General features: G+C 40.0%; 1 protein-coding gene across 6 annotated transcripts in view; it reads right to left on the reverse strand.

The window, feature by feature from the left end:
* The window catches only part of ACSL3 (acyl-CoA synthetase long chain family member 3), a 108763-nt gene that overhangs the window by 70183 nt on the left and 25302 nt on the right, over positions 1-13278 (reverse strand). For 4 of the 6 annotated variants that reach the window (XM_084638818.1, XM_084638819.1, XM_084638814.1 and 1 more), the window contains one exon: positions 1241-1345. The gene's annotated coding sequence lies outside the window, so the exon portion shown is untranslated. Of the gene's footprint in view, positions 1-1240; positions 1346-7987; positions 8134-13278 lie in introns of those variants that run through there. The other 2 variants (XM_084638816.1, XM_084638817.1) reach the window with 2 other exon arrangements.

Raw genomic sequence — 13278 nt, forward strand, 5'->3', positions numbered from 1 at the left:
TTTATTCAGGATATGATGGCCTAACTGTTCACTTGAATCAAAACCGGTTTGTGAGATACCAAGACTCTAAAAGACGCTCAGTGCACAGAGCACTGTCCCCATCTTCAAACAAGCATTTAAGGACATTTTTCAGGAGACTCCAAACTCTTGTAGGTTCTTTATTCCTGATAATGATGTGGGAGGAGGAAAGAATCCAGTTTCACTGTGAAGAGGCCAAGTTGAGTTTCTAGGGCTAGCAATTACAAAAAAAAACCAAAACATTTTTATGTGTAGACTCAGCAATTCTTATATGAATAGAATTCTTATCTCAATGCAGCCAACCACAGAGGAATACACACTGTTGTTTTTACAGAAAAAAATCACTTCCCCTCCCCTCAAGTAGATTTCTTTAAAATCCTCTCAACAAAAACCACTTATATTGACATCTTAAAAAATGAATAAAAGATCATTTTCAATTAAGATACAAATGTTTGTAGACTAATTTGTTCTATATAACAGACTAATTTTTGAATATGAGCTTATGCTTTAACATTAGATATTCCAGAAATTCAAAGTAGGAAAATGTAACTAAATAGTTAGCAGTTGCTGAATATGAAAGCCAAATGCAATTCAGACTGTCCATTTTATATAGGACTGGTTCCAAACATCCGGCTTTGGAGTAACAAGAAGCCATATCGGTCCTGGAGTGGTAGAACTATTTCTGGAATCAGATCCTGATTATTAAGTACAAGATGCAAGATAGCTCAGCAGCATAAGTTAAAATCTTTGAGGAAAAGATGCTACTAATCAATGAAAGAACACTGCAGAAAACTTAAAGAGATAACTCTGTTTACATGCACATGCACACACAATCGCTATACAGTTGTACATGATACTTTTTGATGGAGCAGTACTGAAGTGTGAGAGAGGGAGAAAACAAGAAATCCTCCGTGTTCTCTCCTTCAGTCCTCCAAGTCAATGCAAGTCAGGCATATTTATTTTGGATCTTGGGGAAATGGGACTGGCAGTTTCCAGCGCTGATCCTTCCTTCTTAGACTATAATCTGTGATTTGTCCTGGTGATGTACTTACCATGCTAATACTATTCTACCCTTTACTTTCAAAAGTAAACTTTTGTGATGTGGGAAAGAAATAAATCCTTACAAAAATGTGTTTACTAACTGATCTGTTTATCTTGTGACAACTACACTAGAATAAATGCACACAGAGTGTCAAAAAAAACAAAACAAAAACAAACAAACCTCATGCAACTTTTCATCGTGGCAGGTAAAGACGTGAAAGCCACTGCCAGATGCTTCAGTCCCAGCTTATCCCACAGGAGCTGTCACAGGCAAGTGTGGTGAAATCTACAGAAGAAAAATCCCAATTAAATAAGGCAATTATAAAAGTATAATATACTGTAACTGTTGTACTTTCACCCAAATCACTTTTGTAGTTTAAGATTTGTAATTTTCCAAGCAATGATATTCATGTTACATAACAATAGCAATTGAGTAACCAGATCTTTTTCAAAATTTAGCAACATTTACTAGTAGAAGTTGTATCTGGGTAAAAACAAAAGGATTAAAAATATCGTATTATTGGCTTGTTTGACTGTAGTGGGGTAGACACCTGCTCCTACCCTGAGGGGCTTAGAACAGCCCAGGAGAGGGCTGTGGCAAGCAGCCCAGGCTGAGTAGGGAAGTAGGCTCAGCTGGGGCCATGCCCCAATTTGGGCTCAGCTGGCCTTATAAGTAGGCAGTGAGCCAGGAGCTGAGTCACTCTCTCTCTTGCCTTTGGACATGGAGGGACCTGGCTGCTGGGAGCAGAGAGTACCTAGATTGGAGCAGGGCTGAAGAAAGGCCAAGGGAGCTGGGGAGCTCCGGCCGGGAAAATCTCAGACTGTGGCCTAGTAGAAGGCCAGGCAGGTACTGGGGTTGCAAAGGGGGCAGCCCACGGGTAGGCCGAGGCAGCAGGTCCAAACTCCTTCTTGCCAGTGATGAGTGGCTTTTACACTGCAGTCTGCCCCCGATACAAGGGGCTAGTTGGTGACTGGCAGCAGCCTTACACTGAGGGAAGGTGAGGATAGTGGGTAGGAACCCTGAGACAGTGGGTGTACTACCAGGAGCAGCCATCCAAGAGACACGGGGCACTGGGTCTGGGAGGGACACGGGGTCAGCAGTAAGGTGGATCACCAGCCTGCAGAGGGCGCTCCAGAGCCTGGTGAGCTAATTCCTGACTAAGACCAGCTGGAGGTGCCGCAGGGGTGAGCTGGCTGCCTTACACTGACTCAATATGCTAATTGCCAGATGTGATAACACAATGGCAATACAAAATGAAATGTACAATTGCAGTGTGTGTAATAAGAAACCAAGGAAATCCTAGATTACAATCAATTCTACAGAGAGACTTGAAGAATTAGGAAGACAGTGATGGGTTTTCTCAAGAATCTGACTGAATTTTTTTTTTTTTTAAATTAAGTCACATGGACTGCAGTCTCCAAACCAAGGACTGCTCTTCTCTGCTTAACAAGTTACAAGTGTCATTGAACTCCTTTTTTAAAATAGTTTAAGACAATCATGCTGAAAGTTTATTCTATTTTTACTATAACTCAGATTCTTCTCAATTCTCATGTTTCTCTACTCTAGCACCAGTTTTGGTGAGTCTACTGGGGCATGACAATGCCACAGGGACAAGATGATTCAGCTGAGTTGCAAATTATAGGCAGCGAACTCTCAAGGACTCCTGGTGTTAGTTTGCATGGTGCCTATTACAATGGGGTCCTGATGCTTCATGCAGGTCCTTAGCTGGAATCACCACAGAAATAATGATGAAGGTTGGTTGTTTTTAAACATACCATTCATCCCTGTTTAAGGGTTAACAAAAGAGCTGAGCACTGACTAAGAAAATTGTGAGGGAATTCTGAATTCATTTGGAGTGAATGCTACACTTCTGTGGAATAAAAAGTTTCATTCAACTGTTTTAAAGAACTAGAACAATGAAATCCCAGTAATTGTCACTGGGATCTCTCTTTGTCACTAAAAAACTAACAAAATAGTAAGAGCCTCAGACAGTAAAAATTGTATCCCCTCCTCTTCAGTACCTCATCTTGAGCAGTTTTAAAGAAAATCCTATAGCAGTTTGTTGAATCCCTAGATCTTCAAACATTGGGACAGATTCTCAGCTGGAGTAAATTGACTTCAGTGGAGCTATACCAATTACGTCAGTCAATAATCTGAGTCACTGAATTATGTTCCCAATTATTCAAACTGAAGTGGGATGCCAGGCCTATATGTTTAACGTAAAGTTGGTCACAAATTTTCTGACTGAGTTTTTCCATTGGAAAATGCCAATTCAACAAAATTTGAATGTTCTGCAGAAACACATTGATTTCATCAGATCTTCCGATGTAAACCAGGTTGGTTTCCCAAGAAACCCTGTCTGGCTTTCTGACAGCTTCCCTGCCTTGCAAGCTGCCACAAAGCCCAGCAACTCTGGCTCAAGCTAGGGCTGTCATAGCTTCTAGACTCCCTGCCATAGAGAAACCGTACAGTCCTGCACCAATGGGAGCCCTGTCTGGAGCCAGGGATCTCTGGTCTGCCAGGTCTGCAACAGGGAGCCTAGAAGTACAGCTACCACGTCTCTGGGGAGCCTCATCAATTTTGTTTTGGTGCATTTAAACAAAAAACTGTTTAGATTTTTCTAAATTAACCTTTAGAATTCCCATTCTATGAGAAAATTTAAAATTGAGGTTTCTTTTGAGGGCAAATTTTTTAAAGAAATTTTGGAAGTATTAATACCCTTTTACAAGGCACTGGTAAGACCTCCTCTGGAATACTCTGTACAATTGTGGCCCTCTTTGTTCAAGAAAGATGAATTCACACTGGAACCGGCGCAAAGAAAGGTTTCTAGGATGATCAGAGAAATGGAGAGCCTATCTTATGAGAGGAGACTAAAAGAACTTGGCTTGTTTAGCCTCGCAAAACAAAAGCTGAGATGGGATATGAATGCGTTCTATAAATAGATCAGGGAGGAAGAAGAGCTATTTAAGGTAAAGGAAAATGACAAGAACAAATGAGGTGAACTGGCCATGAATAAATTTAGGCTTGAAATTAAAACATTTAGAACCATCAGTGGGAGAAGGCTGTGGAACAGCATCCCAATAGGAGTTGTGGGTAAACAATCTAACTAGTTTTAAGATACAGCTTGCAAAAATTATGAATGGGATTGTATGATGGGCTTGGCGACCTTGGTCTCTTCTGGTTCTACACGTTATGTTCTTAAAAATATCATGCTTCAGGGCTTCAGCTGGTCCCCTGTAAGGGTCAGGAAGGATTCACTCCCCACAATGTATTCTGGTTTGTTTGTTTTTTTCTTCCTTCATCTGTAACATTAGGGATGGCCATGGCTGGAATGGGATAATAGACAAAATGGGCCAGTGCTCCAAGAATTCTCAGTACCATCTCATTCTCAGGTGCGCGACTGGTGGGTCTTGCTCACATGTTCAGGACCTAACTAACTGCCATATCTGGCATCTGGAAGGAATTCTTCACCAGGTCAGAATGGCAAGGGCCTCAGGGAGGTTCACCTTCCTCTGTAGCATGGAGTGCAGGTTCCTTTCCAGGACAATCTGGGTTTATCTCACTTAGTCAATTCCATGCCATTGCAGAGATCTTGGGCATTGGTGCACCTCCATCCCTCTTGTTCTCTGCCTGTGGCATAGAACAGTTTAGTCTCCTGAGGACTGTAATACTTCAGACAAGTATTGGGCTTGATGGTCTTGGCTGGGTGGTCTTTAGTAGTCTGTAATATACAGGTCAGGCTGGATGATCTGGTGGTCCCTTCTGGCCTTATATTCTATGACTCTAGGTATGAGGACCTGTTTTGACTAAGTAATGTAGATATTACACAAGGAGTAGAGAGATTTGGGTGGAATACAAAGGAAACAAAAGTCCTTTAGGGCTCAACATGCCAAATTGGATTTAAAAATATTTACTGTTTCAGGCACTTGCCATAACAGCTATGATTTGCCTTACAATGCAACGGGATTGATCCCCAGTGAAGACTACAGGTGTCATTGAAGACATACATTTGGTCTCCACTATCTTTATTACCACTGATTATGCACAAGATGGGGACCAAAAAGAAAACAGCATCACTGTCAAAACTTAAGGGGAATTCATAAACTATTAGACAAAATATTTTTACTTTAGACACTGAAATTAGTGAGACATGATCAGCATGGAATCCCATAGATTTTAGTTTACATGCCACTTTTCAGGGTAGACCAGAATTTAAACACTGTTTACCTTTAAAAGTCAGGCCAGGATAGCCATAGGAATTTTGCCTACTCTACAGTTTTGCGAGCATAGCTATGCTGGGAAGGACATAGCTCTGCCCGCAAAACTTCTAAGTGTAGACCAGTCCCAAGAAACATGTAGATTTTTCATCATTGTCCTACATCTAGTGTAGTTGTTCAGACAGAACAGAGTGAGAGAGAAACACTACCACGACGACTTGGTAGCATTTACCACCCACTTTACCCTGGGGTAAAATAGCTGCAGATACAGAACAATTATGAAGTAGGTGTAATTACTGAAGACTTTGACAATATAGAGATTACATCAACAGTTAGAAATTATGAAATTTCACATTGACAAACTAAAATCAAAAGGGTTTCTCCCCTCTTCCTTTTTAGCAGGATAAACCTTTTAAAATGCAATTTTTTTAAAAAAAAAAAAATTATTTGAAGGAACATATTTTCAAAATCAGGACATCAAGTACATTTCACAGATGCGTATACAAAAAAGGTATATATCCAATATGATTTGAACACAAACGTAAAGTATTCAGTTCATCCATGCTATGTTACTTTACACCTGAAGAGAACTGCCCCCACAAAATCTGAGTTCATAAAACGCATTGTAACGTAATAAAAATACTCATCGTTCATGGTCACCTACAAAGTCATGAAAGTCAAGAGGTTTGAAACAATATTAATCACATGCATGCAGATTGTCAAGGAGCCAGTGAGGCAACAATCAAAATTAGCTTTTTTACATTCCCCCTCAAATCTTTCAGTTCATGGACACGAAGGAAATATTTCCAGCTACTGCTGAGGAAGAGTTTGTAATGCATAATTATTACTTTTAGTAAACATGAAGTTTTTATTTATTATCCCTTTAGGTAAATACTGATTCTTGCTTTAAACTTTACATTTGTAATCAATTTAGTCAGCAAATTTACACATTTTCCCTGTTTGGGAATCTGTAAACACTGTTACAGATTAGTTCATTAGCCATATCTGTGGAAATTATTATTTTGTACAAAAGAATTTCAGCTTATGGGTGGCTTACTGTTCGCTGAAAGTACTCAATGTTCTAGATGTTATCACTGGTTACCTAACTCACATCATTTTGTCTCTGTACCCTTATTAGATGACCTAACACAAACCCACAGAAAGATTTCAAGATGGCCACACAAGTACAATTTTGGTTCCAATATACATTTGCATGAATATTCATAAAGCTTTCAAATTCAGTGAACCTTGCAAACAAAAATTAATTTGCTTTTTATGAACCTTGACAGAAAGCAAAGAAAAGGGGTTGAGGGTATAGGTTTTATTTGAAAGAGCATTTGAATATTTTTTTGATTTATTCACCTAGATCTATTTTTAAATAATTAACCAAGTCAATATAAACACTTGTAATACACAAATTTAAATCTAAAAAAGTTTGTCTCTACTAGTTTCCACCTGCATTTTCACTGCCTCCTTTAAGTAGTGACCTACTGCAGCATTTCATTCTACTATATTTCCGCTGAAATCCCCATTCTAGCTGCTAGCCAAAACATTTTAGTTAATTTCCAGCAAGTATTTATTACCAAGAGGTGATGCAGTGACAGACAAGATATACTATTTAAGTCATGATTTATATTAGCAACACCATATTTAATTTGATTACTTTGATATTTCACTCAAATCCATTTTACTTAAGCTTAATTATTAAATTCACATATTAAGAATACCACATTAAGAAGTTTCAGCACAATATTTTAATACTTGGAAATTATTCTTCTAAGTGGACAGACACTTGAAAAAACTGAGTTTGACATTTTGAGATGGGATAGAGATTGAGAGTGATTGTAGTCACGTGTCAGCCACTTAAGTTTTTGGGGAGAGGGGAAGCAAACTGCACTGGGTATACTTTCCCAGTGTTTTAAGGTATAACCAACATCGCATTTGCTAATGCGATTCTTAAAACAACCAACCAATTTCAGCCAACATGCAGTGAAATTTACTGTTTTACTGAACTTTTAAAAATGTATTAGTCTAATTCCTGGTTTTAAATTCCTCTTTTTGGACTTAAAATACATTCTTGCTTAGTTCACAGTTTATTGTCTTTGTGGTAAAATTCTCATATGCTCTCTCTTTTCTAGTCAGTACATACAAGTAGGAAACAGATACAAAAGTGACTTATTTTACCAGGGAAATTGCTCTAAATACACTGAGGTAAAAAGGGCCTCTAGTATGATGGATGTCCTCTGGAAATAATCTTTTCTTCAAACTACCCAGGTCTGGGCTGATGCCCAGTCTTGAAATATGAGCTAAAGCATGTATTTTTAAAAAGACTTCCTCATAACTGTTTAAAAAATGTTTTCTTATTAAAAAGAACCGAACAACGTCAAAACATTTCACTGATACACACAGCAAGATTTATCTCCCCAGGAAATGGGAGAAAGTATTTAGTCACTGTCCTTGAATGATGGCCGGGGCACAGGGTCCGTTTTTCTGAATTCTGCCGCAAGCACACCCTTACAGAAGTGAAAGGAAATTGAAGGCAAGGAGCCGAGAAGATCTCGGAACTAGAAGCCGGGGACAAACTACGCTTGTCTCCACCGCTAGAGAGGGTAACTGAACCCCGGTCCCTCCGCTTCCCACTGTGCCCCGGCTGCCCAACGATCTTTTACCCTGCAATCGCTTAAAAGGTCTGTGCGCCTCAGCCACTGACCTTACCTGCGGCCCTCTTCCGAGGAGCCCACTCGCGTTCCCACACACACCCCCGCGAAGTCTGGCAAGCAGCTCCCACAACTGCCATTCATGTAATGGAGATCGGGGTTAACAGCAGCTCTAAGCTAGGCAGCGTCTCCGTAGCAACGGAAAATCTGCTTTGTGACGCGTTCACACGCGCCCGCTTCCCTCCTGTCCCTAGCCCCCACCCCACCTGTGACCCGACAAAGGCAGTTGGTCTTCCTTACACGTAGCTGCTGCAAGTTGTGCTGGTGCTAAGGTCTATCCAATTGTCTTCAGAGGAGTCCTAGCGCCCACCCCCCGCTCCGATCCCCTCAGTCATTTCCCTGTAATTTCTAGAATGCTGGCATTAGCTCCCGGATCCTTTACGTACAGGAACCCCCCTTTCTCTCTCTCCTCCTCATGGCTTGTGCTCTGCGTGGTGCCTCCATTAACAAATTACAAACAGAGACAGTTATTTCAGAACCTGAGGGTAATAAATGCCTCCCTGAAACACAGAAAAACCAATTCACGGCTTCAAACAAAACATTAAAACACCGCTTTAAAATTAATTCCCCAACTGAGCGAGTTTGGGACAGGTCTGCTGTTGTTTACAGGCTTGAAGCTTCTGTCAGTGTTGCAACATACCCTAAGCTATCATCAAGCTTAGGAAGTGGGAAGACTGCCAAAGTCACTTCCAATCAACAATAAATACTTAAAACAATTCTATCTGACCATACATAGGCTATTCAGATTTAACAAAAACCCTTCAGTAAGGGGAGCTCGCTCGCTCTGAAGAGCAGGAAAGTATATTGTAGCTACAACTGAGAAAGTGATCTGCAGTCAAGAAGCTACCCGGCTTTCACAATCCTTGCCAACTGGATACCCTGATCCTCATAACGGAAATTTCTCTGCACCCTCCTCAACCCCTACTTTCTCATTGTAAGAGCTGAACCAAATACATGGTTAGAAGACTTTCTACCCCTCCCCAGCACCCTGTGCATGTGTGTGAAACTATTAGTTCACCTTGGAAAAAGGTACATACAAAGGACAAAAGTCACTACACATTTCAGACTTGTTTTTCCTAAAGACATTAAAGCAAGTCTTGCACAGATACTCTGCTTAGTTGAGGACATTTAAAGAACAATCATATTTACTCATTTTGATGCAAGATTAATGTCTGTACCTGCATGTATATTTCAGCAATTAAATATTAAAATTAAAAAAAATCACTAAAAACAGCACTCTTATCTTATGATCCCTACTTTCATGATTCAGCCCAATCAACTGCTGCAGGTGCCAATGAAGCTATTTCTAACTCAGCCCTTCCAGCAGATCTCATACAGAGAGAGGCAACAAAAGAGGGGACTGGTAGAATCATTATGGGAATTCCAAAAGCTAGTACTACCACTGGGATCTTGGTGACAGATGCAGCTAACCTGATTATGTGCTGTAGCGGGGGAAAAAATTAAACAAAGAGATCAGGAAGTTCTACACCAAACAATTGTCAAGAAAACAAATCTTTGCATTAAGTGTTTACTTTCACACAGAAATATATTAAAAGCTCTGCTAAAGCGCAGATCCTCTAACCAAGGAAATAGAACAATTTGTTCAGCAACAAAACAGTCATTCAATCAACATTTCTCAATTTCAAGGTTTCATTCTCTGTTTTTTTATGAATGTATTGATTACAAGAAAATAAAGTGGTTTTATGTGACCAGAAAACCCAGCCTGGGTTACAACCCAGGCTAACAGTTATATATGGCAGTTTGATTTCTACTCACACTCCAGTGATTAAGCTGTTTTTGGAACCTTCATGTATGCCAGCTGCACTAGAAAATTTCTCACTATTGTTCAAAAAGGGCACAGGCATTTTTTACTATCAGAAGAACTACTAGACACAATGACAGAAACAAATGCACCCTTAGGGACATACAAAATGCCATACTAGATCAGATCCCAAGTCCATCCAGTCACCTGTGTCTAACAGTGACCTGTTCCATATGATTCAGAGAATAATACCTAGCTCTTACATAGCACTTTTCCTCCACAGATCTCAAGTGCTTCACAATTTTTAGTGTGTTTATCCTCATAATATCCAGTAAAGTATGTAAGTATTATTAATCCCATATTACAGATGGGGAACTGAGGCACTGGGAAGCTAAGTAATTTGACCAAGGTCACAACAGAAGTTTGTGGCAAAGCAGGGAACTGAACTCAGGTCGCCTAACTGCTAGGCTTGTGGGCTAACCACTGGACTATCTTTCCTCAGAGATAAGAACCATGCAGCAGGTAATTGTGGGATAATATGTTCTCTATATTGGCTCTTATCCTGATCTCTAATCACTAAAGACTGGCTTAAGGGTGTTGTGTTATGAGACAGGGAGAACAGAAGCCCTTGATCTACTTTCTCTAGTTTATGTACTTCTATCATGTTCCACTCTGATTGGTCTCCTCAAACTTACACCATAAAAAACAAGTGAGAGATTTCCTACGTGTAGAAACACCACCATTTGATCAGTTTGTTTAGCTGAACCAGTGTTGGCCTCCAAGCATAGACAAGAACAAATCCATGGTCAGCTCAAATTTCATTAAACTGACTGCTGACAAAAAAAACCCTACTGAAACAGTGCTATTTCAAAGCATTAACAAGGGCTTAGAACATTCTGCAAGGAGACTGATCTTGTGGTTATGGGACTGGACTGGGACTCCAAAGACGTGGATTCAATTCCCAGCTCTTGCACATTCGGTGCATGTGTAACCCTGGGCAAGACACTAAGGTCCAGGATTTTTAAAGGTATTTAGGTGTTGTTACGCTCAGCACTGCAAGGTTTAAGTGACTAAGACTGTTAAGTGCCACTTCCAAAAGTGACAAAAAGGGCTTGATCCTTTAGAGAGAGTCCTATTGACCACAATGGGTTTTGAATGAGGCCTTATCTAAAAGATTTCCCTACTTCATAAGGAGTATTTTGAGGACAAGTTTATTAGTATTTGTAAGATATTCAGATATTACAATGGTAGGGGCTATATAAGTAGAGGGAAAGCCATGTAGGATAAGCAAGGAGTTAACTTGCTCGAAAACAAGGAAGACCGCCAAATTGTGTCAAAAGGCCTTTCAACATTTGACAGATGCTGCAACATTTTAGGGCAAGGTGCAAGTTTTATTTCTGAATTTTTTGACTAATTAATAGGATGAATTAAGCCAGCCAACAACCTAAAGAGTAAGCAGCTTGCTTCAATTTTTATTCTGCATCTCTTTCCTTCATCCTGGAGTGGTCTTTTGGTTTTCATCTCCCTGTGCATTTCCTGCTTGACCACTTCCCCTACTTGTACCCCTCCTCTTTCTGTTGGGTCAGCTTCTTTTTTCTCCTGTCTGCTCCTCCCTTCAGTTACCTCTTACCCTATGACTGCGAAATGAATCACTGCTTCCCCCTCTAGTTACAGTACCGCAACAGCTTTACTTCCCAAACACTGACAGCAGAAAGCAGACTCTTAACCTTTGTAATCAAATGCTGTTGATCTGCCACTACTTTTTATAGCTGCCTGTGCAGAGATGAGGCAAAGAGCCTATACCTCTAGCAAAAGCCTGTTCTAACTGTACTCATACTATAATTACCAGCAGTGTGTCAGGACTGGTAGTAGCAGTGCTTTAAGCACTTCTTTCTCCAAAGAAATGTTTGTAAGAAATACATGAACCCAGCTATACCATTACTACAATACTGGTATTTTTTCTTAGAGCAATTGCACTTTGAACCCATCTACACTGCAAAAAACTCCTCCAGTATAGGCAGGACCCCAGAGACGCAAAGATTTCAGTTAGCACACCAGTGAAATAAATGGAAGCAATTCACATTTCTTACAGGCAAATACAGCTCCTTCCTTTAGGGTAGCACAGGTCCCTTGTACAGTCTCAGTGAAGTTCAACTGTACAGTACAGGAAACAGAGAAGGATTTGGACAGCCCATGCATGGGAATCATTATCCTCTGTGCACTGCACAGCCCAGCTCCATGGAGTAAACCTTCATGTTGCGGTGGAGAAGAAAATGTGGGTATATAAATCTACCATCCATATGGGGGGGAAAAGACCTGAAAAGCTATTGGAGAATAGCTCCCCTTGTAAATACTCTTATGCTGCACTAAGAGTGTCCACGTTTAGCTTACTCCACTCTGGAAGCAAGGTGGATAAAAACAGATTTTTTGTTTAAAGGATTTTTAAAATGTAAATTAAACACAGGCTTGTTTGTTTTTAAATAAATCTATTTAAAATTAAATTTAAAATTGACAATATATGTTAAGGCCTAAACTTATTAAAATCATCTAAATTAATACGTTAAGTAGTACATATTTGCTGCCAAAGTTTTAAAAAAAGTCAAACCACTGAACTGGTAGATGTCACTGGCTAAGCACCTTGAACCAGAGCTTGCTAAAGTGCTAATGTGACCCACACACCTGGGTGTGGTGTTCGGTCTTATCTAGTTGCATGGAGACCACTTAGAGAGAAAGAGAGAGATAAAATGAGTCTGTTCCAGAGGTTCCCTGTTCAATCCTGCCCGCTGATGACCAGGGTCTGTCAGCATTACAAGTGGGGGCTCGTCTGGGATTTCAACTGGGAAGTCTCTGAAGCTTGGGTGGGTGCACTTCCTCAGCTAGGGGAAGTATGTAACCCACACACCTTCTGGGTGTGGTGTTCTAGCCCATCTAGCGGCACCGAAACTACTTAGAGAGCGAGCAATTAATGAGTCTGTTCTATAGCCTGAGCTAACAGCCAGTTGGCTTTTAGCTCATCCACTAAGTTCCAGAGGTCCCAAGTTCAATCCTGCTTGCCGACAACCAGGGTCTGTCGACATTACACTAAATCAGCTTTTGACAGTAGTAACGCGTTCTCCAGGTGCAGAGAGAATATACTTTTCTTCATTTCGGTTTATTCAACTAGTTCAGTTCAATGACTGGTTCACTGAAATTTAAGAAACCAACTGGGAGCAGAAAAAGCAGGAGCACTTGTTTTCCTCTTCCACTAGTGAGAGACAATATGATGTACAGTACTAGTTCTAAATCCTTGAAGGATATAGTGACCAGAAGCAATGATCTCAATTCACTACTACAAATCATACTACTTTTATTAGATCAGTTAGTTTTAAAAGAAAAAAATGTTCTGGTAAACTTTTTATAAGTTATTTTTTTTATGCATCCAACACATTTAGTTAATTAAAAAAAAAAAAAAAAGCTTGTTTTTTGCATTCTTAATTGAATTTGAATTTCCATCCAGATAGAGTTTCATGAAAACAATAAGCA

The sequence above is a fragment of the Lepidochelys olivacea genome (assembly GCF_965140295.1).
Source record: "Lepidochelys olivacea isolate rLepOli2 genome assembly, chromosome: 9".
In the NCBI taxonomy this organism is placed as follows: Eukaryota; Metazoa; Chordata; order Testudines; family Cheloniidae; genus Lepidochelys; species Lepidochelys olivacea.